Genomic DNA, 23,986 nt, shown 5'->3' with positions numbered 1-23,986 from the left:
ATTAACATATAATTGATTAGACTTTGAAATTAAAGATTCATTTAATTATTGTTTAAAATGTAATTACAAGTCTAGTTATGAGTTTATAGTTTAGTATGATTTTTACATACTACCTTATATTTATAATGAAACATCTCATAACCACTTTAAATGGAATCTTGGATTTTATTTTTTTATTTTTTAATGATAATATATGTCTTTCAAAATATAAGCGCATGAATAATGATATTAGTTACAATTAAATGTAATTCAATAAAATATATTTGTGTTCGATTGATATTATAAGGTAAGGTGGTGTATCACATATTAGAAATATGTGATTATATTAGTAATTATTCATCTTTAGTTATAGATAATATAACAAAGATATGTTTATCCTTCATTAATATTTTTTAGAAGTTTATTCATTTTATATGGTGATGATATTGGAAGGAGATGAACCATTAAACATTATAATGCTTTTTCCTTAATAAAATTCCACCTCTTGAAGCTTGAAAATGTAATTAAGTTAGAACGAAAAAGAGTGGCAAGTTAACACATAAAGTTTTAGATTTGATGCAGTTATAATGTTTGAATAGAGGTGATATTTGTAAATATGTCAGTGGGGATGACAATTCATCATGTCACTTATTGTGATTTATAACTTAAGGACGAATAGGAAATTGAGGGTTATTTTTATCAAAATGCAATAGGGATCAGTAACCTATGTGTAATGAATGTTTTTTATTTATGACTTACATGAAATATAAGATGAGTTAGGAATTATCTAATCTAAGTTTTTGTAGTTAAATAAACTCCCTTCCTTAAAAATTGTATGACCATGCATTAGACTAAAGATAGTGGTGAAAGTAGTTGTTGATGGTGCTAGACCCACCAGCATTCAGGGGATCTCCCCGGTATGAAGTCCCAACTAGACCTCACACCATTTGGTGTAGAAGTCACATCCGGTATGATGGCCCGGTTACCATTATCTTAAAGATTTTCCTTAGCTCTTGCTTGTCAGCAGATGAGCGTGGTTTGTTTTGTCTTCGAATAACGAGATTTGTGTGCCTGGTGAGTGCTTAGTGTCATTCGTGTCAAGGTTCTTTCACTGCAAAGGGAGAGGGTGAAAGTGAGTCTCAAGTCGAAAGGGAATAGTCCCAACTCTGTTAGAGACATGCAACATAGCAGGACATGTGCAACTTCTGGCAGAATATTCCACACGGATGTGACAGTCACAAACAAACAGTGAACAGATAGTGCTTACAACACCCAGTGGAATAGTCCACACGAGTGTGGCGATCGTTATAATAAGTTTATGAGAATGAATTTGTCGAGTGTCTGGCAAAGTAGTCTAAATGGGCGACACAACGTTAACAACTAATACAACACATTTCCAATAGCATATGTACTAAAACAACCGAAATAGTTCAACTTTCTTAATACATTTTAAAGAAACATGCATTACAAGCATCCAAAGAATAGTCTTACAAATGAATACAATACATGCGTGAAAATGTGCTAGCTTGTTAGCAAGCTTCTGAACTAAGTGAAAGTTCCAAGACACATCGGTACACCATACATCACTAACCCCGATAGTAAGGTGTTGGAGCCATTGCTCACTCCTCAAAGAAAATATTACAAACTCTCAAGGCTATGTAGGAGGAGCCAAGGTGAAAAGTCAGTTGCATGTACAAATGAGGGGTATTATATAGCCAAGGGTGAAACTAACCGTTGTGAATGTTCAACTTCCCTCATGACTGTTTGACTTACATGAATCTTCAACTTTACATGTGGGTCTCTTGGAATTCCACGTTACATTACATTTATTACAACAGTATGGCCTACAGTAGTGATGTGGTCTTGATGTCTCATGACATGACTCGACGCAACAGTGCTGGTATGTTCATGCTGATGGTGGTGTCCATGTCGAGTTGTAGTTTTGTTGAGTGATGAGTGTGCTCTTGGTGTATCATAGCTTCATCTTTGCATGGAAAGGTGTGTAGAGTCTTCGTTGATCTTGGTGTTCGCTTGATGTTGCACGTGCATGTATCTCCTTCACTGGTACTTAGCATGTGTCATGTGTTCATCCGTTCACGAACAAGTCTTCTAGCATGCGCTCCTTGTTCATCCCATTCGTCGTCGCGTCATGTCTCATCCATGTACTTTTATCTGCAATCACTCATGACAAGACGACATCAAATCAAGAAATCTCCTAGTCTACCATGATGCACCATCTTTCATTTTCGGGTGCAGGTGACCGGGAGAGAGGACAAGGCTCTGAAACTGCGTAGAGCACATTTTAGGTCGGGATGCGGGCTCTGGGGCATTGTTAAGGAAAATTGTGCAGAGGTCACTAGGATGTTGAGATGAGAAGTTCGGAACAACAGTGACCATCTATGGGATCTGGCTCAGCTAGAGGGTAGAATTGCCAAAATTTTGCAGGGAGGCAATGCAAACAGCAGGGAGGACACTGGTAGTGAAAAATACTGAGGTTCTCTGGGGAGCCTGGCAGTGGGTTGTGGAAGCTTGCTAGCCAAAACTGTACATAACTGGGAGGCTGGCCTACAGGACATGTCTACGTCGTTTCTGGGCTGAGTGGGGTGTCGGGAAATTGGAGGACAGCCCAAGAAAACTGTGTAGTTTTCAAGAGGAGTAGCATGCCGACTGACAAGGGGATTAGCTGACAGAACTGCACAAATTTCGAGGACAATGTAATGACAGACAATGGGTGCTTGTCCTTCATGTTTGCGTAATTTCTTCAGTCAGTGGACGTGGGCATGCTGGCAACTTCTACGCAATTTTTTGGAGGAGTGAAGCCTGGGGTCACTGCCCGGTCAAACTCTCTAGTTGACCAGTGGGAAGCTTGATAGATTTGCTTGTGGGTAGTGCAGATTGAGATGGCTTGTTGAGCAACTTCTGCGCTATTCTGGGTGACAATCAGCCAGGTCGATTCCAGGATTGAATAGTGCAGACTACCTGGGAGGCAGCCTCAAACTCTGCGCAATTTTGGGCAGCAGTACATGATCACCGAGGGCTGAGACTGTGCAGTGCATCTTAGTGGAGGTTCAGTTGGTGGAGGGTGGTCTAGTCGACAGTACTTCGGAAAATGACTAAGTGTGTGAATGAGTGAACTCATGCATGCATGACCTTGCGAACACATACTCAACATGACTCAACGACAAGACACCTTGAACCATCAAGACAACATATGCTCAGTGTGACTGACTGACGGGTGCGAGCGACAAGTGTGACACTTGAGATAGAACGTTGAACAACTGCGACAACACTTGTGCGAAATTTCATACAAATTCGTGTGTGAGTGAGATAGATGCTTACATAGCGAATACAACTTGTACACACGAAGACAGACCTTGAACATGACTGCAAGCATGAAATTGTGACCAACATGCTCAAAGATGTCCAATGAACAGTTAAGCGAGGAGGGTGCAAAGACTCAACACAAGCTCATGGGATGAGCCCAAGTGTTTGCAAACATCAAGGAAAAAACCAAGGAAGGCTCTGAAATTGGATGTAGACCAAAATTTTGGAGGGTGTTGCAGCCGCTACAACACTTGGCGACACACTGGTTGAATACTAGCTTCTCTGTTTTGGTCCATTGATAGCATAGGGCCTTGGTCCGTCAGGGGTATTGAATTGTTATGTGGGTTACTTCGGCTTCCCCACTTTCCCCATGGACAGACAAGGTTCACCTTTTTCCAGCTTAGTCAAACACAACAACAAGTTTCAACTTGATCACAGTGTTTCGAAATCGGGAAGGGTAGTTTGGCTCGCGAGTTTAAAATTTTTAGAGTATAAGTTTTCATCTCTAGTGTTGCTCCGCTACCAATAGGCTTATATAGTACCCTGACGGAGTCACATAGGAACACATGCATTGCTCCACTGCCATCAAGCCTGGTTTGTACCCTGGTGGAGTTGCATGCTTCACCTCTCTGCACATGAAGCCTTTCTCCTTTCTCCTTTGTATTTTTTAAAAGAGGATTGTGCATAGGCACTTATTTATTTTTGGGGCGGAAGAGGGATACTAACTTATTGAGAGCAGAAGAGGTTGTTCTTTTAGAGAAGCATGTAAGACCTCATACATAGGTTTTCTCGTTTAAATTTTCCCCTTCTCTGTTTCTGCTAGTTGGATGAGCTTGAACACACAGAGCAGAAGATTGAGTATAGGCATGGGGTTTCTTAGTGTGGAAACAAGTTCATGGTTGGACCCACGTTTCCCTTGCATACAGCTCGTATTTTCCGTTAGGACTTCATCAGTCGAAGGTTATAACCAAGCACAGAGAAGATGAATGCATGAATGGCCAAGTGTTGCAGTGTCACAAGACTCTTTGGATCTCAACTAAATACTCCTTCAAAAGCCAGAACTTAGTAGAGGGCAACACTTATTGACAAAACCAAAAATAGCATGATATTAAGCAAACAAAACCAAACAGAACAAAAATAGTAAAGCAAAGTGAAAAGACAATAAGCAGTAAACAAAATATGTACATGGCATGGGGTGCGACCCCGGCTTACTGCAAGTAGTGTTTGAGATCTTGGTCATTAACAGGAAGGTTTTCAATCCTCCCATCAAGTGATTGTAAACAGTACATGTGCAGGACAAGCTTCTCCTAAAATAGTGTCAAACTATCAGGTTCCACTACAAGAACCTGGTTGTATCCCAAAAGATCATTGAATAAAGACAACATTCCTGCTCCAGATACTACATGTAACATAGGTTCCATTGACAACACAAGGTAGTTGTTTTTGTTTGGGGCGTGGTTCAAGTTTCGGAAATCAATGCATAAGAAGATCTCCCTAGATTTCTTACACACAAGACTTAAATTAGAAACCTATGTAAAATGACGAACTCTGCAAGTGATTTGAGCATCCAACAACTTAGCTAGTTCTTTCTATATAAGGGGTTCAAGTGACGAATGTACTTTCCTTAATTTTTGCCGCAATGGCTTGACCCCTTCTTTGATTGGAATCATGTGTTGGATTATTCTTGTGTCGTATGTTCTTATATGATCATATGTCCATGCGAACACATCCCGGTACTATTTGAACAAGCGGACAAAAACTTACCGCTCCTGCGATGTGCAACACGTACCGAGACTGACGAACTTTGGATCGTGATCTGTTCCCAGGTTTATTTGTTCGTACATCATGGTGGAACTGTGGGTTTTGTTGTTTCTTGACCCTTGGAAGCAGTTCTACAAGTCATAAAGCTTATTGAGAGGTACCACACCTTTGAGGATGAGGTTGTCTTTCTTGTCATCAGTGACATCTTACAGAGATTTCTCATGCTCATCTTCGTTAGCGTTGGCCATGAAGTGCGATATCTGTTGATCATCATCAAAAACACGTAGATTATTTATGTTATCAAGGAGAGAAGGCTTATACAAAATTTCAACAGTAAATCTATCCCTAAGTGGTGACATCCTAGCGGCCGCGTTTGCTAAGGCATCGACAACTGCATTATGTGTTCTTAGCATAAAAATGATATTGAATGCTTGGAAGTTATAGATTAGTCGCCATACCTCTTGCTTGAAACTTTTGAGATGAGGTGAAAAATAGTGTATGGTGTTACGTACCTGTCATACCACGATTTTTGAATCACCTACCACTTTGAGTGCAAAAACGTTGAGGCTAATGGCTTTGTTCAAGCCCAATACGAATGCTTCGTATTTAGTAGTGTTGTTCGTGCACTCGAAATCCAAGCGACTTGAGATCAAATTTTTCCTGTGCTTCGGGTCTATTAAGACATACTTGGCTCCAAAGCCATCCTGTGCCTTTGATCCATCAAAATACATGGTCCACAATGCACTGTACACAAACCGCTTGACGCGCTGGTACTACTGTTGCTACTAGTGTTACAATGTACTGTACAAGTTTCATTTCCATCAGTTGGGCAAGGAAGGAGACCCAACTGTGTGTCTGGTGGGGTTGGAGCTGGCTGTGTGAGATAACACCCCAGCTGTGTTTCCAAGAGGCAGTTGCCGAACATGAGTTCCGCGAAATCCAACGATTCATTCTCACCATTAATGGGAGTGACATTGTGTTTCATGTATCTCTCGGATAACACCCGGATCTGATTGCTTTTACGCCGGTACGGAAGCCACAAGTGTGACTAGTCTATAGCAAAATACCCATTCAACTTGCTGGAATAGTCTCTGCTAAGCAGTAAGCCATACGCTTCTGGTATGTCCACAATGACAATGTTGATGCACTGGTGAACTCGGTCGTCATGAGATAATCAGATGATCACATCCCGAAGTTCACCAATGGATGGTATGCACATTCGATCTAGTTGGATGATCTGCATTGATGTCTTACTCCATTGCACATTGATCTTCTTCGCAATGGAGAGTGACATGACGTTGGTTGATGCACTGGAATCAACTAAACAGTTATGAACATTGTAGTTAAAAATTTCAAATGAAAGCAAGAATGGAGGGCAAACAGAGTTTTCTTCTTCCATCCAGAGTGTGTTGAGCACAGTTGTGAGTGAACCAGGAGATGTGCTTGCTCCCTTGCTAGTAGAGGATGTGCTATCAGCGGATGGATGTTTTCCTTGATGCGCACAGTAGAATATCCCGCTGACCCTGGATCTTAGCTAACTCGAACAAAGATATGTTTGCACGAGTTTTCTTCATATCTTCCACAATATTGTAATCAAGAGCAGGTAAACTCACCGAGATGTCCGGGGTTAGACTCATGTTTGTACTGTCCAACAGAGTGTTCTAAAGTTTACTTCTCGTGGACCTACTCTTGTCTGTAGCTGTCTTTCCAGACTTGCTTTGAGCTCTTTTCTTTGGGACGGTTAGTGGATCAACCTTCCTCATTAGCAATTTCAGCTTTTCTCGTGCCTCCTTAGTAATAGGGGGAGTCCCTTGACTTTTAAGATTGTATCGACCACTTTGCTTTAGGGGCTACTTCTCGATGTTCATTTTATGTGTTTCTTGCGAGCATTGATACATGTTGATCACCTGCCCAATGCTTGGTGCCTCATCATATGCAGCATCTTCCTCATCATTTTCATCTTTCTTTTGACACTATGCATGGTTTATCATGTTTATCATATTGACACACATCGAGTCCGCAACTCGTTTCCATTCCAGACGTGTCCCTTCCGGGTGACGGTCTACATGGAATGAGAAAAACTTGGAGTTTGCGAACATGTCTGCATGGAACACTGAGTTGGATCTCTGTGCAGTTTTAGCCGGGAAGCGGTTACTGCCTGATGACATGCTTTCCTTTTGTTGTCTCGAAGGTCGGATGCTAGCAGATGTCTTGATAGTTCGTTTCTTTAACTCAAACATCTATGTTGTCAAGTTCTTGACAAGACAAGTAAGGGTTTCAATTTCACTTGCTTCCTTGTATTTACCCTTGCTCGTCGCAGCCTGAGGCTTCCTGCTTGCATATTTGGAGTCGTTTGTTGGTTCATCATCCTTGATGACTCCAATCGCATGCAGGTCCTTTTCCACAGCGATCACCTCTTTGTAGTTATCTAGTAACTTTGGTTTTGCAGCTCGCTTGACGAACTGTGCAGTGATGGTTGGCAGGGCAGACATATAATAGTTGACTGTGATGGATTCATGAGGTTTTGTGTCTACTGCAAATTTTTTCAATATGCACAAAAACCTATGACTAAAATCTTTTGCTTTCTCTTTCGACTCCATCTTTAGACTGCCCAACTCTTTGAGCAACATGGCAGGGATCTTGTCATCAACAATTTTTTCTAAAAACATTCCCTTGAACATATCCCAGTTCTAGGTGGAGTTGATTGGAAGGTTGTGATTCCATACCACTGCTCGGCTATCCAAGGTACACGGAAACAATCTGCATGGAATGTCATCGTACCATACCTCAAGTGTCTACAGTTGTACGTAGAAGTTTTCTAAGTGGTTGTCAGCCTTTACTGCTTTGTCAAGGTCATACTTTGTCAACATCCTCTCCAAACGTTTTGGCATCTTGTGCAAAACACCTAGGAGAGCCAATGGTCCCTCAGTCATCCATTCTAAGTTTTGGTTGGCCATGTCTTCTTCTTCTTTGTCATCCTCCTCTTCTTCAGAATATGATGGTTCTGGTTTTGATTCTGTTGGTTTGTCCTTGCCTCAGCCTCCTCTGCTGCCTTTCCCTCTGCTTCTTGTATCGAATTATGAGCCCAAGATCACAAGGGTGTCCTGTTCTCCTTGCCAAAATACTGGAGGTTCCTCTCCGTTCTCAACAGCTTCTGCCAGACCTTCGAGTATGGAAAGAACTGCTTCTTCCACTGATGATATAACAACTCTTGTGGGAATGGTATTTTGTTTCTTTGATGCATATGGAAGATCATGTATTCCTAGGATCAGTCCAACTGCTTTGGCAATCTAACGGGTGATGGGATGGATAGAGAAGAGGTGTTGATACAAAATTTCATGTTCATGTCTGGGAGGTGAGGAGTAACCAATTTCAGAGTTACGCATAGTGAGAGGGAGTGCGATTTACTTCCTTGACTAGATGATTGATGAGTGGGGTGAGAATACATTCAGCCATAAACAAATGGCAGCCCTCCTTCTAGCACCAAAAATGTTGACAGTGCTAGACCCGCCAACATTTAGGGGATCTCTCTGGTATGAAGTCCCAACTAGACGTCACACCATTTGGTGGAGGAGTCCCATCCAGTATGATGGCCCAGTTACCATTATCTTAAAGATTCTCCTTAGCTCTTGCTTGTCAGCACATAAGAGTGGTTTTCTTTGTCTTTGAATGGCAAGTATCACATGCTTGGTGAGTGCTTAGAGTTGTTTGTGTCAAGGTTCTTTCACTGCAGAGGGAGAGGGTGAAAGTGAGTCTCGAGTCGAAAGGGAATGGTCCCAACTCTGTTAGAGACACACAACATAGTAGGACATGCACAACTTCTGGTGGAGTAGTCCACACGGATGCAGCAGTCACAAACACACAGTGAAAAGATAGTGCATCCAACACTTAGTAGAATATTCCACACGAGTTTGACTATTGTTACAACAGGTTTATGAGAATGAATATGTCGAGTGTCCTACAGAGTAGTCCACATGGGCAAGACAGTGTTAACAACTGATACAACATGTTTCCAATAGCATATGTACTAAAACAACTGAAATAGTTCAACTGTTCTAATACAGGTTAAAGCAACATGCATTACAAGTGTCTAAAGAATAGTCTTACAAATGAATACAATACATGTGTGAAAACGTGTTGGCTTGTTATTAGGCTTTTGAATTAAGCAAAAGTTCCAAGACACATCGGTACATCATACATCACTAGCCCTGATAGCGGGGCGTTGGAGCCATTTCCTGCTCCTCAAAGAAAAGACTACAAACTCTCAAGGTTATGTGGGAGGAGCCAAGGTGAAAAGTCCTTTGTATGTACAAATGATGGGGTATTATATAGCCAAGGATGAAATTGACCCTTGTGACTATTTGACTTCCCTCATGACTGTTTGACTTACATGACTCTTAAACTTTATATGTGGGTCTCTTGGACTTCCACGTTACATTACAATGATTACAATAGTATGGCCCACAATAGTGATTTGTCTGAGATGACTCGACACGATAGTGCTGGTATGTTCATGCTGATGGTCGTGTCCATATCGAGTTGCAGTGTTGTTGAGTGATGAGTGTGCTCTTAGCGTATCATAGATTCATCTCCGCATGGAAAGGTGTGCGGAGTCTTCAATTGTCTTAGTGTTCACTTGATGTTGCATGTGCATGTATCTCCTTCATTGATACTTGGAATGCTTCATGTATTCATATGTTCACGAACAAGTCTTCTAGCATGCGCTCCTTGTTCATCTCATTCGTCGTCGCGCCATGTCTCATATATGTACCTGTATCTGCAATCACTCATGATGAGATGACATCAAATCCATAAATCTCCTAGTCTACCATGATGCATCATCTTTCGTTTTTGGGTGCAGGTGACCGGGAGAGAGGACAAGGCTCTGAAACTGCGCAGAGCACATTTCAGGCCAGGATGTGGGCTCTAGGGCACTGTCAAGGAAAATTGTGCAGAGGTCACTAGGAGGCTAAGATGAGTAGTCTGGAACAACAATGACCATCTGTGGGATTTGGCTCAGCTAGAGGGCAAAACTACACAAATTTTCTAGGGAGGCAGTGCAGGCAGCAGGGAGGACAGTGGCAGTGAAAACTACGCAGATTCTTTGGGGAGGCTAGCAGTGGGCTGCGGGAGCTTGCTGGCCAAAAGTGCACAGAACTAGGAGGCTGGCCTGTAGAACATGTCTACGCAGTTTCTGGGCTAAGTGTGGTGTCAGGCAGCTGGAAGATAGCCCAAGAAAATTGCACAGTTTTCAGGAGGAGCAGCAGGTTGGCTGACACGGGGACTAACTGACATAATTGCGCAAATTTCAAGGATAGTGTAGTGACAGGAAGCGGGTTCCTGTCCTTCATGTATCCACAATTTATTCATTCAGCAAAGGTAGGCATGCTGACATATTTTGCGCAATTTTTTAGAGGAGTGAAGCTCGGGGTCACTACCCGGTCAAACTCTCTAGTTGACTAGTGGGAAGCTTAATATATTTGCTTGCATGCAGCGCAGATTGAGATGACATGATGAGTAACTTCTGCACTGTTTTGGGTGACAGTCAGCCAGGTCGATTCCAGGATTGCGTAGTGCAGACTGCCTGAGAGGCAGCCTCAAGCTCTACTTAATTTTGGGCAGTAGTACATGATCACTGAGGGCTAAGACTGCGTAGTGTAGCTCAGTGGATGTCCGACTAGTGGAGGGTGGTCTAGTCGATAGTGCTTCGGTAAAATGACTAAGTGTGTGAATGAGTGGACTCGCGCATGCATGACCTTGTGAACAAACACTCAACATGACTCAACGACAAGACACCTCGAACCATCAAGACAACATATGCTCAGTGTGACTGATCGACGGGTGTGAGTGACAAGTACGACACTTGAGATATATCGTTGAACGACAACGATGACACTTGCATGGAATTTCATACAACTTCGTGTGTGAGTGCGACAGATGCTTACATAATGAATACAACTTGTACAAATGAAGGCAGACCTTGAACATAGCTAGAACATGACTGCAAGCATGACATTGTGACCAACATGCTCAAAGATGTCTGTTGAATGGTCAAGTGAGGAGGGTGCAAAGACATGACACGAGCTCATGGGATGAGCCCGAGTGTTTGCAAGATTAAGGAAAAAACCAAAGAAGGATCCAAAATTGGATGCAGGCCAAAATTTTAGAGGCTGTTGCAGCCGCTACAACAGTAGTATAACAACAAGCCTGAACTCAAGACTATATTATTAGACTAGCATATCCCTATGTTGAGATGTTAGTGCATTTGTTACTTATGTTTGGATCATTTTTGTGATTTTTATACATATAAGAGTTCCATAATGTTTCCATACTAGTGTTAGAAAGAAAAAGGGTGTATTAAAAATGTGTTGATGGTGCTGGATCCACCATCATTCAAGGGATCACCCCGTTATGAAGTCCCAACTAGACCTCAGACCATTTGATGTGGGAGTCCCATCTGATTCGATGGCCCGGTTTTCGTTATCTTAAGGATTTGCCTAAACTCTTGGTTTTTAGCACAAGAGAGTGGTTTGCTTTGTCTTTGAGAAGTGAGGTTCACGTGCCTGGTGAGTGTAAGTGTCACTTGTGTCAATGGTTCTTTCATTATAGAGGGAGAGGGCGCGAGTGAGTCCCAAGTCATTTGGGAGAAGTCCCAACTCTGCTAGGAACACACAACACAACATGACATGTGCAACTTCTGGCGGAATAGTCCACACGAATGCGACAGTCACAACACACAAGGGAAGATAACATGTATAACACTCAGCGGATTAGTCCGCACGAGTACAATGATTGTTATAGCAAGTTCTATGTGAAAGGTCTGTCTGATGTCTGGGAGAGTAGTCTACATGGGCGAGACAACATTAACAACATATACAACACATTTCCATTAATAGATTATGTATTATAACAAGTGAAATAGTTCAAATGTAGAACACAAGTTAAAGAAACATGCATCGCAAGTGTTAAAGATTAGTCTTACAAAAGTTACAATACATGTGTGAAAACATGCTGGCCTGTTAGCAGGCTTCTGAATTAAGCGAAAGTTCCAAGACACGTCGTTACACCATACATCACTAACCTCATGTGAGGGGCATTGGAGCCACTACTTACTCCTAAAAGGAAAGATTATAAACTCTCTTGGATATGTGGGAGGAGCTGAGGTGAAAATTCCTTTGCATGTAAAAATGAGGGGGTATTTATAGCCAAGGGTGAAAATGACCCTTGTGGCTATTCGATTACCCTCATGATTGTTTGATTTCCATGAATTTTCGACTTTACATGACTCTTTTTACAACAAGTGGGTCTTTTGGAATTCCACGTTACATTCCATTGATTGACAACATGGCCCACAGTAGAGATGTGGACAACATGAATCATGACACAACTCGACATGACAGTGTTGGTACATTCGTGCTACTGCTGGAGTGCATGTCGAGCTACAGTGCTGTTGGGTGATGGATGTCTTCATGGTGTGTCACAGCTTCACCTCCGCATAGCAGGTGTGTGGAGTTTTTGGTGGCCGTTGGTTTGCTTAATGTTGCTTTGGCACATTTCTCCTTGCTTGTATGTTGGAAGGCTTAACAGGATCATTTGTTCGTGAAAGGTGCATATTCATCCGTTCGTCCGTCTGTGAGTACATCTTGCATGTTTGCTCGTACGTCGGTCCGTGAACACATCTTTACATGATCATTCGTTCGCGATCACATCTCTTTGCATGCATCTTTCATTCATTCGTTGGTGAACCTGTCCTTCTGCATGTGCTCCCTTCGTTCATCCCATTCATTGTCGTGCCATATTTCTTAGTGTACCTGTACCTACATTCACTCATGACGAGATGACATCAAATCCAAAAACCTCCTAGTCTACCATGACACATGATCATTTCAGATGTGGGTGACTGGGAGAGGCAGCAAGGTTACGAGGCAAGATGATTGCTCCGGGAACTGCTGATGAAAATTGTGCAATAGTCACTGGGTGATGGATATGGGCAATCCGAGTCGACAGTGACTACCCTCGAGGTCTGCCTCGGTTAGAAGGCAAAACTGTGCAAATTTTGGGAGGGACAGTCTGGGTTGTAGGAAGGAAAGGCAGACAGAAATTGTGCATTTTCCGAAACGAGCGGACAGCAAGGGCTTGACAGCAAAACTTGCGCAATTTTCTGGAGGAACAGGTCGAGCTGCATGGAGGATCAGCAGGCAGAAATTGCGTAGTTTTTTGGAGGAATTGGCTGGGAGCATGGTAGCCAAAACTGTGTAATTCTTAGAGGGAACTAGCAGCTGGTTGTTGGGTCACTAGTAGCAGAAATTGCGTAATTTCCAAGGGGAACTGGCAGTCAACTGTCGGGAGCTTGGAAACAGAAACTACGCAATTCCTGGAGGGAATTGTCAGTCTACTATTGGGAGCTACTGGTGAAGTAAACTACACTGAGGCTAGGAGGTCGGCCTACTAATCATCTCTGCACAATTTCTTAGCTGAGCAGACTGCTGGGAAACATACGGCCTGCTCATGAAAACTGGGCAATTTTCTAAAGGACCAGCCGGTCGACTATCAGGAGGACTGACTGGGAAAATTGTGCAATTTTCTGAGGGAGACAAGGACAGGCACTGGGTGTCTATCCGGCCTATCTGCACAATTTCCTTAGTCAACAGAGCAGGTAAGGTCATTAGCCTCTGTACAATTTTTGAGGGGATTTAGTCCTCGGGTGGTTGTCGGGTACAACTCTTCGGTTGGCCAGCATGAAGGTTGATTGAATTTCTTGCGGGCAGTGCAACTTAAAAATACTTGCTTGGAGCTTTTGCGTTGTTCTGGGTGACATTCGATTGAGTCGATGGCGGGGTGATAGTCTAGCTGTCAGAGGGAAGTCCAGTCGTCAGAACTTCAGTAAAATGACTAAGTGTGTGAACGAGTGAAAGACGCAAATGTGATCTTACAAACAAACACCCAACATGACTTGATGATGAGACGACTCAAACCAACTCAACACACATGTTCAACATGATTGGCCGACGGTGCAAGTGATAATCGCGACACTTGTGATTAATCATTGATCGATCATGACGAAGCTTGTGTGATAGTGGATGTGACTCTGTGTGTGAGTGCGACAGATGCTTTCATAGCGAACACAAGAAGCACACACGAAGGGAGGACTTTGGGCATAACCAGAACAAGGTCGCAAGCATGACTTTGACATCAACATGCAAGACTTGGTGAAATGAACAAGAAATGTGAATGCTAAGACTCACACAAGTTTCATCAAGTGAAATTATCAAGGGAGGCTTTGAAATTGGGTGTAGGCCAAAATTTTGGAGGGTGGTTGTAACCGCTACAACACTTGGCGACACACTGGTAGAACTCCAGCTTCTCTATTTTGGTTCATTGCTAGCACAGGTCCTTGGTCTTTCGGGGAGTATTGAGTCACTGTGTGGGTTACTTTGGCTTTCCCATTTATCCCATGGACATACATGGTTCACCTTTTTCTAACTCAGTTAAACACAATCAAAATTTCAGGTTGATCACAATGTTTCAAATCCGGGAAGGGTAGTTTAGCTCGCGAGTTGAAGATATTCAGAGTATAAGTTTTCATCTTTGGTGTTTCTCTACTACCAGCAGGCCTGGATAGTACCCCGATGGAGTCACGAAGGAACACACACATTGCTCCACTACCAGCAAGCCTAGTCAGTACCTCGGTGGAGTTGCATGCTTCACCTCTTTGCGCAGGAAGCCTTTCTCTTCTTTCGCCTTTGTATTTTTTAAAGAGGACTGTGCATCGACACTTATTTATTTTTGGGGCAGAAGAGGGATCTCGAATTATTGAGAGTAGAAGAGATTGTTCCTTTAGAGAAGCATGTAAGACCTTTGACATAGGTTTTCTCATTTAGATTTTCCACTTCTTTGTTTCGACTAGTTGGATGAGCTTAAACACACAGAGTAGAGGGCTAAGTGTAGGCATGGGGCTTCTCAATGTGGACACAGGTTCATGGTTCAACCAAAACTTCCCTCGCAGACGGTTCATATTTTCTGTTGAGACTTCATCAGCCGAAGGTTACAACCAAGCACAGAGAAGACGGACATAAGACTGGGCAAGTGTTGCAGTGTCACAAGCTTCTTCAAATCTTAGCCACATACTCTATTCAAAATCTAGAGCGCAGTAGTTGGAAACGCTTAATTATGGAAACAAAAATAATAAGGTATTAAGAAACTCAAACAAACGAAAACAAAAATAGTAAGTGGAGAAACCAAATCGAAAACAGAAGTAGAAGTAAAAGCGAAAGCAAAGTGAGTAAGCAAACACACCAGCAAGCAAACAAACAGACATGCAAAGCAAGAAAGCAAACAAGGATGTAAGAAAGAAAACTAAAATCAAACACTACTCCTACTCCTAAGCTAACGGTGCATGGGCCTGATCACGTGAAGTGATATTTCCAATGCAGCCACCGATGTATTGGTTGACCCATGTTGGTGAAGGCTTGGTCCATGAGCAACCCAGTTGTGCGAACTAGCAAATGTGAAAGATACAACAATTGAAACAAAAACACTTCAAGCTTACATGCATCCACAGAACAAAAATGAGTGAAATCGCATGACATGTACTCTGTAGACTTGCCATGGTGTTGTGCTACACTATGTGCAGATGTTGAGTGTAAGCATTCCCTTGACCGTGATATGCAAGCAAACGTGAGAAAGGCAGACCACTTACTGATCCGAAATTGAAAAAAAAGGTATTACAGACTATGTGTGAAGTTTCCTATGTTACTTAGTGCCATGGATTGAAAAGATTGCAAATAACACAGACACTTAAATAATTATAAAACACAATCAAAACACATCAACACAACCAAAATTGATAAAGGAGTTCACCAGACTTCTTGGCTACATCTCCTGGTCCTAGCTTCCAGTGTTGACCTCTTTATTATGTCTTCAAAATGGTTGTTATAGGTGTGAGCTCAAAAAACAGAGTCTCAACATGAAAATGTATCTCACCACTATGTTCAGCTCGAATCTTCGAGTCGAAACGAGTATACACTCAACCGTACTTGGTCACTCTGACCTCCATACCCCTTGGAACGGTTCACAACACACTCCCTCTTTAACATTTCTGTGTTATGATGTTTATATAACACGTACAGTTACAAATTGCAATAAACGTGGAACAATACGTTTATAATAGAAACAGACTATAAATGAAAGGACCAGCGGGCGCGGGGTGGACCCCAACCGTCTGGCCTTTCCTCGGCGCCGATCTCAAGAACAGACCATCTGACGGCTATCGCGTCCCACTCATCAAATGATCTGGATGTTTTGCACCGTTGATCTGTCCTGTGGGATCCGACGGCTGTCGCGCACTCTCGTGCTCCAACTAGCACATCTGCTAATTCTCCAAAGGCACATGAGAAAGTGGTTTTCGGGAGGCTACATGTCGAGCGCTGAGTGGAATCGCATGCTCTTGGTCGAAAATCGCTTCCTGCCTTGAAGGCACACGATAAACCATTTACCGCTCTCCTATCGGAACTCAAAGAGTTTAGCTTCTTTTTCATAACTTTATTGCGTCCGTTTTCTAGGATAACCCGCCTGCATGTTTCAACGCGATATGAGTCAATCTCCTTTGATCGGACGGTCTCCGCTCTTGATTTTTAATCCCCATCGCCTGTGGTATGAACCAATCGTAGACAGCCACATCACCTTCTGTGCTGACATCATCAAGAACCTGTGACTCTTTCCCGGGTTGCCACCTGTTCTACTAACGTAGGCATTGAATTTTTGGCCTAAATCTTTAATTGGCTCTATTTTCCTTATCCAAACTTGGATTTACATATTGTTTGCACCGTTGGCTTCGTATTAATGAGCACTTCAACATTACTCCACATTCACTTGTATTTTAAGACTTTTGCTTTGGAGGCTATGCTGAATTCATTTTGGATCACTCCTCCCCACTGGAAGCTTTTGGTCCACCAAAAGTTGGTTTTTAGCTATCGAGTAAGTGAGGATAAAAGTCCTTCACTTTTCCAATCTCTATCCATCGTGCTTTACTTGGATTTGTACCTTTGAGTCCAACTTGCAAGTACTCAACATTCCCTTGTCGTGAAGTTCTTATCCTCCTATCAAGAACTGTGTCCTCTTGTAATTCATTGAGATACTTGAGCAACGGATCCTCAATGGAAGGCAGCTGACCTTGCTCTTCGGGATCTTCAATCAATGAAGGTTCATACAACCTCAAGTTTTCAACATTAACGACTGAATAAATATGCATATAAGCTGGCAGATCAAGGCGGAAAGCATTTTGACCAATTTTATCAAGTATTTTGAAAGGACCATATCTAATTGGTTTCAACTTTTTACCTTCCCCTTGCAGTCTTGGTAGACTTTGGTATAAAACCAAAACAAGTCTCAAAAGGAGATCTCTGAGTAGAAGAATGTTTTGCACTGTTGTAAGCATGCTACACATAACACAAATGCTCATACCAAAGTTTGGGATGCTTGCTGCAATATCCTCGAAGCAACTGTATGATTGTCATGTTGACCACTTATGTTTGACCATCTGTTTGCTGATGAAATGTTGTGCTCTTCTTTAACTTTGTGTCCAATAACTCCCATAGACTTGACCAAAATTTCCCAACAAATCGAGAATCTCGATCAGATACAATAGAAGTGGGCAAGCCAAAATGAACCCATACATTTTGAAAGAACAAATTTGCAGTTTGTTCAGCTGTGACCTATTTATTACATGGTATCAAAATACACATCTTACTGAACGTATCCACAACTACATACAAATAATCATGACCCTTTCTAGACTTTGGCAATCCCCCAACAAAATCCATGGAAACACTTTCCCAAGGACGAGAAGGAATTGGAAGTGGAGTATACAAGCCTAAGTTTCTATTACTTGGCTTGCTTGTAGCACACATAGTACATCCTTTGATACATCTAGAAATTGCCTCATTCATTCGTGGCCAATAACTGAACCTTTGTAATTGTGCAACTATTTTACTTACGCCAAAATGACCTGATATGAGAGAAGTATGTGCTTCTCGAATTATGTTAACTCTTTCAGTTTGTGGAACGCATAACTTTCCCAAATGATATAAGAGTTTGTCCTTTATGTAATAATCCAATTCTTCTACCTGCTTTCCATGACTTAAAGTTGCATATACATCCTTAAAATCTATATCTTGAGCATATTGTTCAATGTAACTTTCATGAATTACTTAATTATGCTTAAGTATTGTGGATGCATTTATAATTGGTCTTGATAACATGTCTGCAACCTTATTATTTATGCCCTTCTTATATCTGATAACAAGATGAAATTTCTGTAGGAAACCCATCCACCTGTAATGTCTTGATTGTTGCAATTTAGTTTGTGAGTGTAAATATTGAAGTGGTTGATGATCTATGTGTATGATTTTTTTTGTGTAAATCAGCAATTTGTATTAAGACAAAAGATACATAGTGTACAAAAAGGTCTGCCCGTGCAGACTAAAGACCGACTCCCTTGCCTGCTTCCAACATTTCAGAACCATCCAGACAGTCAAAAATCCCCAAGTCTCACCATGCAGGGCGGCACAGAGAGGGTTTGGGACATCAAAACCAGTAATCCATCTGATTATATGGCAAAACAGAGACCAAACAGACCAAAGTTCGTCCGAGACAAGCAAGGAAACTATGAAAAGGACTGTTAAGAAGAGAGACAGAGTACTGAAACATAACAAGTAAACTTTGCGTAACCGAAACAGAAAAGTGGTGACCCAAGACCCATGAAAGCACACAGAGACTCCCAAAGCATCCCATTACAGCCCTAGACCAATATAATCCTTGGTGGAGGAATCCTGGCCAGCCGAAGTTGTAGCTCTGCCGGACTGAGGTGGACGTTGGGAGAATCGCCTCCCTTGACTAGTCCCCATGGTCTCCTCCGCCCCTTCCCCCACAGCAGCGACATCCTGGCAAATGGAATGCCTCAGAAGGCTAATCAACACTGTCAACTTTTTGGATATGATACCAAATTGTTGCTCCAGTGAACTGATTTTGAATTCCAGTGCTTCCAAAACTGCCGTGTGATCTGCAGATAAGAGAGAAATAGCCTAGTGAGCCTGATTGAGATACTCCCTGTTACACTAAAAAATGTCACCTTGACTACTTACAGTTAGTATGGCTCAAATCAACAGTCATGCTACCCTCTTAGGCAAGTCTCATGCCTCTGTTATCCATCTCAAACTCAAAGAAGAGGGAAAGTCTTGTAAAAACTATGTTTATCTCTGGGGTCGCAGGTTCTCTCTAGCCTTACCTGCGGGGACGCTGACCATGTTCACAAAATCTGCGTCCATGGACGCTCTGTATGTTAAGGGACAGGTGCGTCCCTCTGTAAAAGGCAAAATGCGCGAGTTTTATCTTGAAAAAGTTACTTGTGGTTACTTCTAGAACATTCTAGAGGTCGGTTTGATGAAATGGATGCGCCTCCAGTTGGTTCATGTATCTCTATTAAGGGGGAACTTATCCCATCAATAAGGGAGCTATCCCACCCAAAGAGGGGGATGATCCCATTGATAGTGGACCTGAATAACCTCTTTACAGCACTATAAATAAAGACATTGAGCCAGAGGGAGGGGAGGTTGAAAGCTATACATTTCTTTGGGTAAATGCTGCAGGAATTAGGACTCCCATTTAGAACCTTGTGAGGAGAGATTGTCTTTGCTTGATTCTACTTGGAAGTGGGTGAGCTTTGTCAAAGTAGAGGAAAACCCTTGATGGACCCTGGGAGGAACTTGCACAACACCAAGGCCAGGTTGTAAGAGTTTCTTTGTTTCGTTATTAATACAAACTGGTTCATTTTTCTCAATAGCTTGTGTTAATGAGTTATTTCATGTGTTCCTTGGTCTGCATGTTGAATATATGTTTTATTATTATGAGATGCAAGTGCTTGGTAATTGTTTGATTGTTTGTGGTTGCAGGAATTGATGTGAAGGAGGAGCTCATCCGGATCGGCAAGGACGGACTACAACAACAGCGTTTTGGAATAAGGTAAGCCTAAACACTTGTAGTTTTCATGTTTTAAAAGGTGTATTTAGAGAAAGATCGCTCCATTTTGTCTTGTTTGTCGCTAGAGAGTTTAGACTCCTAGGGAGGTCAGTTGTGTCCGCACAAACGACTTTTTCCGCCACGACAAATTGGCGACTCCGCTGGGGAATCCATTAATGAGAGAGTCTTTTCCTTTGTGTGAACTTTGCTCTGTGAAAATCACTTTTATTTTCTGGTTTTTGACTGTGAGAATTAGTATTTGGGTGGCTTAGCTTTAGATTTAGTTAGATTTGGTTTTTCTCAACTTTTCCAGAAGGACGCACCCTCTGAGTACTGCACAGGGCGTCTTTGGACGCGCTGTTGCCGTTTGCACAGAGCGGGCCCGCACCTGTTGTAACGGGTTGCCTGCGTCTTCCTGTAAAATTTAGGAAAATTCCACTTTTTGCTTTAATTTCTTTTAGATTTTGTTTTTTCTTAGTGTTTTCTGCCCAGATCCTTTAGTACCCTGTCAAAAATTTTCACCTGAACTTGTTCCATTGGCATTTCTACTTTAAGCTTTCATCAATTGGGTGTTTTGAGTCTCTTTTTTGAGAAATTCTTGATTTATTTTCCTTTGGTCATTACTTGGAGATTTCTCTCAGTTCTTTCACAATTTTGCATCTTTTTGCTTGTGTTTTTGCAAAAAAATTTCCCCCTCATTCGCCGGGGGGGGGCTAAATTGTGTATGAGTGTTAATCGCCTTTGAGTGTTTTTATGTTTTGATCTTTGGAACTCTCACCCAATTTTCTCGACTTGCACTTGATTGGTTCTTAGATCACATTAGAATCATCTTGTGTTTGAGAATTCTCTTGCATAGATCACATTTGCACAATTAGAATTCTCATTTTCAGAATATTATTGAAAAATGTGCATAGATTACATTTGCATAGTTTTCGAGTGAATTGTGCATAGATTACAATTGCATAGTTTACATTCTGAAAAATCAATTGTAGATTTAGATCAGCTTTCTTTGATTTGAATTTACACAAAAATAAAAATAAAAAAGAGTTTGGAATTGATTTGCATTAGTTTTTCTTGATGAAATTAGTGCATTAGAGAATTTGTTATATTTTCTCTTAGTGATCAATTTTTGCATTGTCGGAAGTGAATGGAAACTCTCTCCTTACTTTAGTTAGCATTCATCGAATTGAAAAGATTACATTATCATATTCGATTGCATTCAGTTGAGTCGGGTCATAACACCATTGGTTTCATCTCCATTTACCCATTTGAGTAATAACAGCCTTAATAACACAGCGCTTAATTAAAATTCATCTAGTAATTTTTACATTTCTAGGGCTCTGAAACACCAACATAGCTTAGGCTAGGGTCTTGGAGTAGGTGAGTACTTAACTCTCCAAGACTACAAAACCAAACAGATAGTTTATCTTGAGTAGAATAAATCCAATTGTTTCAATTGCACTCTGGGAAAGCTCCTCTTAAAGGAGAAGCACGAGCTCGTGTCCGAACCAGTGAGGGGATCATTCCCCCCTCGTTGGGAACGACGCCAGACAGTACGTATTACAAACGGTAAACCTCGGATTAACCATTGTCGAGGAGCCAGGGGTCACTTATCGGTAAACCTTGGATTGTTGTCAAGGAGCCGGTAAGGGGATTGAGCTTGCTACTCTGCCCTTGTGTGCTGTCGGAGTTTAGACTGTTCCCCCAGGTGTATTTGTTACTGTTGGTGACCTTAGTGACCATAATCTTTAGGGTTCTACCGAGGTGACGGTGGAGGGAAGGTCCCACTGTACCTGGAACAGACGTCGGTTATACTCACTTGGATTTTCCGGGGGGTTCACTTCACCTCGAGACGGTTAAAGTGGAGGAACTTGTGCCGGTCTATTCATTAAGCAGGTTGCCGGGGTAACTGTTCCACCCGCCATTTCTGTACTGAATTCTGCGAGGTTGGGCTTCATCACCAACTAGTGTTTTCGGTCCGGAGAGCTTACTGTTTGTGTGTGGTTTGACTCCTAGATTTGATAGCGCGTGTTAATTTGTTTGTTTTTACTTTTAGAGACCATAGGTGTGAATTGTGAATTTTAGTTGTTAAGTGTGAATTGGGAATTGTTAATTTTAGTTTTAAATTGTTAATAAAATTCACTGAAGTTGAATATAATGGAAAATGTTCCGGAATTTATCAACCTAGGAACCCCTCCTAATGAGAATCCTAGTACTTTTCCTTACTTTGGAAATGTTGGTCCTCCTTATATGGCTACTTTGTCATTACCTGGATTTACAATAGGTTTACCGATATGGTTATTTTCAACTTCGTTGGCCCAAAATACTCCAATTGTTCCATCTCAACCGGATGCTTCACCTCAACAGAGTTCACCATCTCAACATCACCAACCTTCTGTTGACCCTTTACCTTCTTCGCCTAATTTTTCTTCCTCCATTTATTCCTCTTCGCCTGGTAAAAGCCTTGATGCTAGTAACCAGGAGGCTAAGAAGAAGAAGAAAGGGAAGAAGAAGAAGAAGAAGAAGAAGCAAGATAAGAAAGAAGTCAACCAACCAACCATGGCTGTAAGTGTTAGTTGTGTTGAGGAAAATTCCGACATGCATCGTAAACCCAAATACCCTTGCAGGCTTTGTAAGGGTAACCACTTCCTTGTCAATTGTCCTGGTATTCCAAAGGTCTTGGAAGTATGGTCAGAAAAATCTCATCAACTTTCCGTTGATCCATCAACCAGTGATAGTCAGGTTCCTGGGAAAAAGGGTAAAGTTAGGTTTCCTTGTAAGTTATGCAAAGGGAGTCATCAAACTCACATTTTCCCTCACATGGATGAAGCCTCAACATTGTTGGAAAACCTTACTGTTACACAACAAGAATTTCCAACTGGTTACCGTAAACTTTCTCCCAACCTACCGTCAACTGACGGAGTGATTGATCAAATTTCAAGTACAGTCAATCACACTCTTCCATTGGAGAGTGAAACTCATGTCACTCAGGTTGATGATCTATTAGTTGATCAAGTGGTCGATTCAAATTCACGTTCGGTCGATCCCACTTTCCATCTAGAGAGTGAATTTCATGCCGCTCAGGTTCTTCTTGTTACATCAGATTCTTCTATGCCGGGGGGCATTTCACCTGTTTCTACAGAACCCCCTCCAAGCAGTGAGGTCTTTTCCTTTGATTGGAATAGACTGACAGAACCTCGTCTTCCTTCCTCCATCCCTTTCCAAATCATTGTCAAGGCTGGTGGTAGGGACATACATCGTACTCAGGTAGATGAAGGTGCTTCTGTTAGTATTTTATCCTCAGCTGTTTGGAAAGCTTTGGGTTCCCCTCAGCTTGCGCCTATTACGCAGAATCTGAAAGCTTTTAACAGAACAATTAGTGAACCTTTAGGGATCCTTCCTAAGTTTTCTATTACCTTGGAAGGTAAAACTGTTTGTGTTGATCTTATGGTAGTTCGAGGTCCCTTGGATTTCAATTTACTCCTTGGGCGAGACTATGTTTATGCAATGAAAGCTGTCGTATCGACACTCTTTCGCGTGATGTCTTTCCCTCACAATGGCAGTATTGTGACTGTAGACCAGCTTTCGTTCCCTAGTCTTTTTTCAACTACCAATAATATGACACCCCTAAATGTTCCTGATTCTAAAGTGGTATCTACCCTGCCACGGGTTAATTATGTGGCAACTGGTCCCATGATTTCAGTTACCGATGTAAGTGAGCCTCTCACTGTTTGCTCATCTTCCTTTGATTTAGCTCCGGTAATTGACATGGAAAACTCTATGGGATTACTTGAACACGATGTTCTTATCCCTTTTGAGTCCCTTGACATGTGTTCCTTCCCAAGAAGTATTCTTCCTTCGGATGAAGACCTCTTGGAAGCCATGATCAAGGTGTGTCCATTGACAT

This window comes from Pinus tabuliformis, chromosome 9 (assembly GCF_031772625.1).
Source record: "Pinus tabuliformis cultivar Carrire ecotype Pingquan chromosome 9, CPIR1, whole genome shotgun sequence".
Classification (NCBI taxonomy): domain Eukaryota; kingdom Viridiplantae; phylum Streptophyta; class Pinopsida; order Pinales; family Pinaceae; genus Pinus; species Pinus tabuliformis.
Note: the sequence above shows the minus strand (reverse complement) of the source record.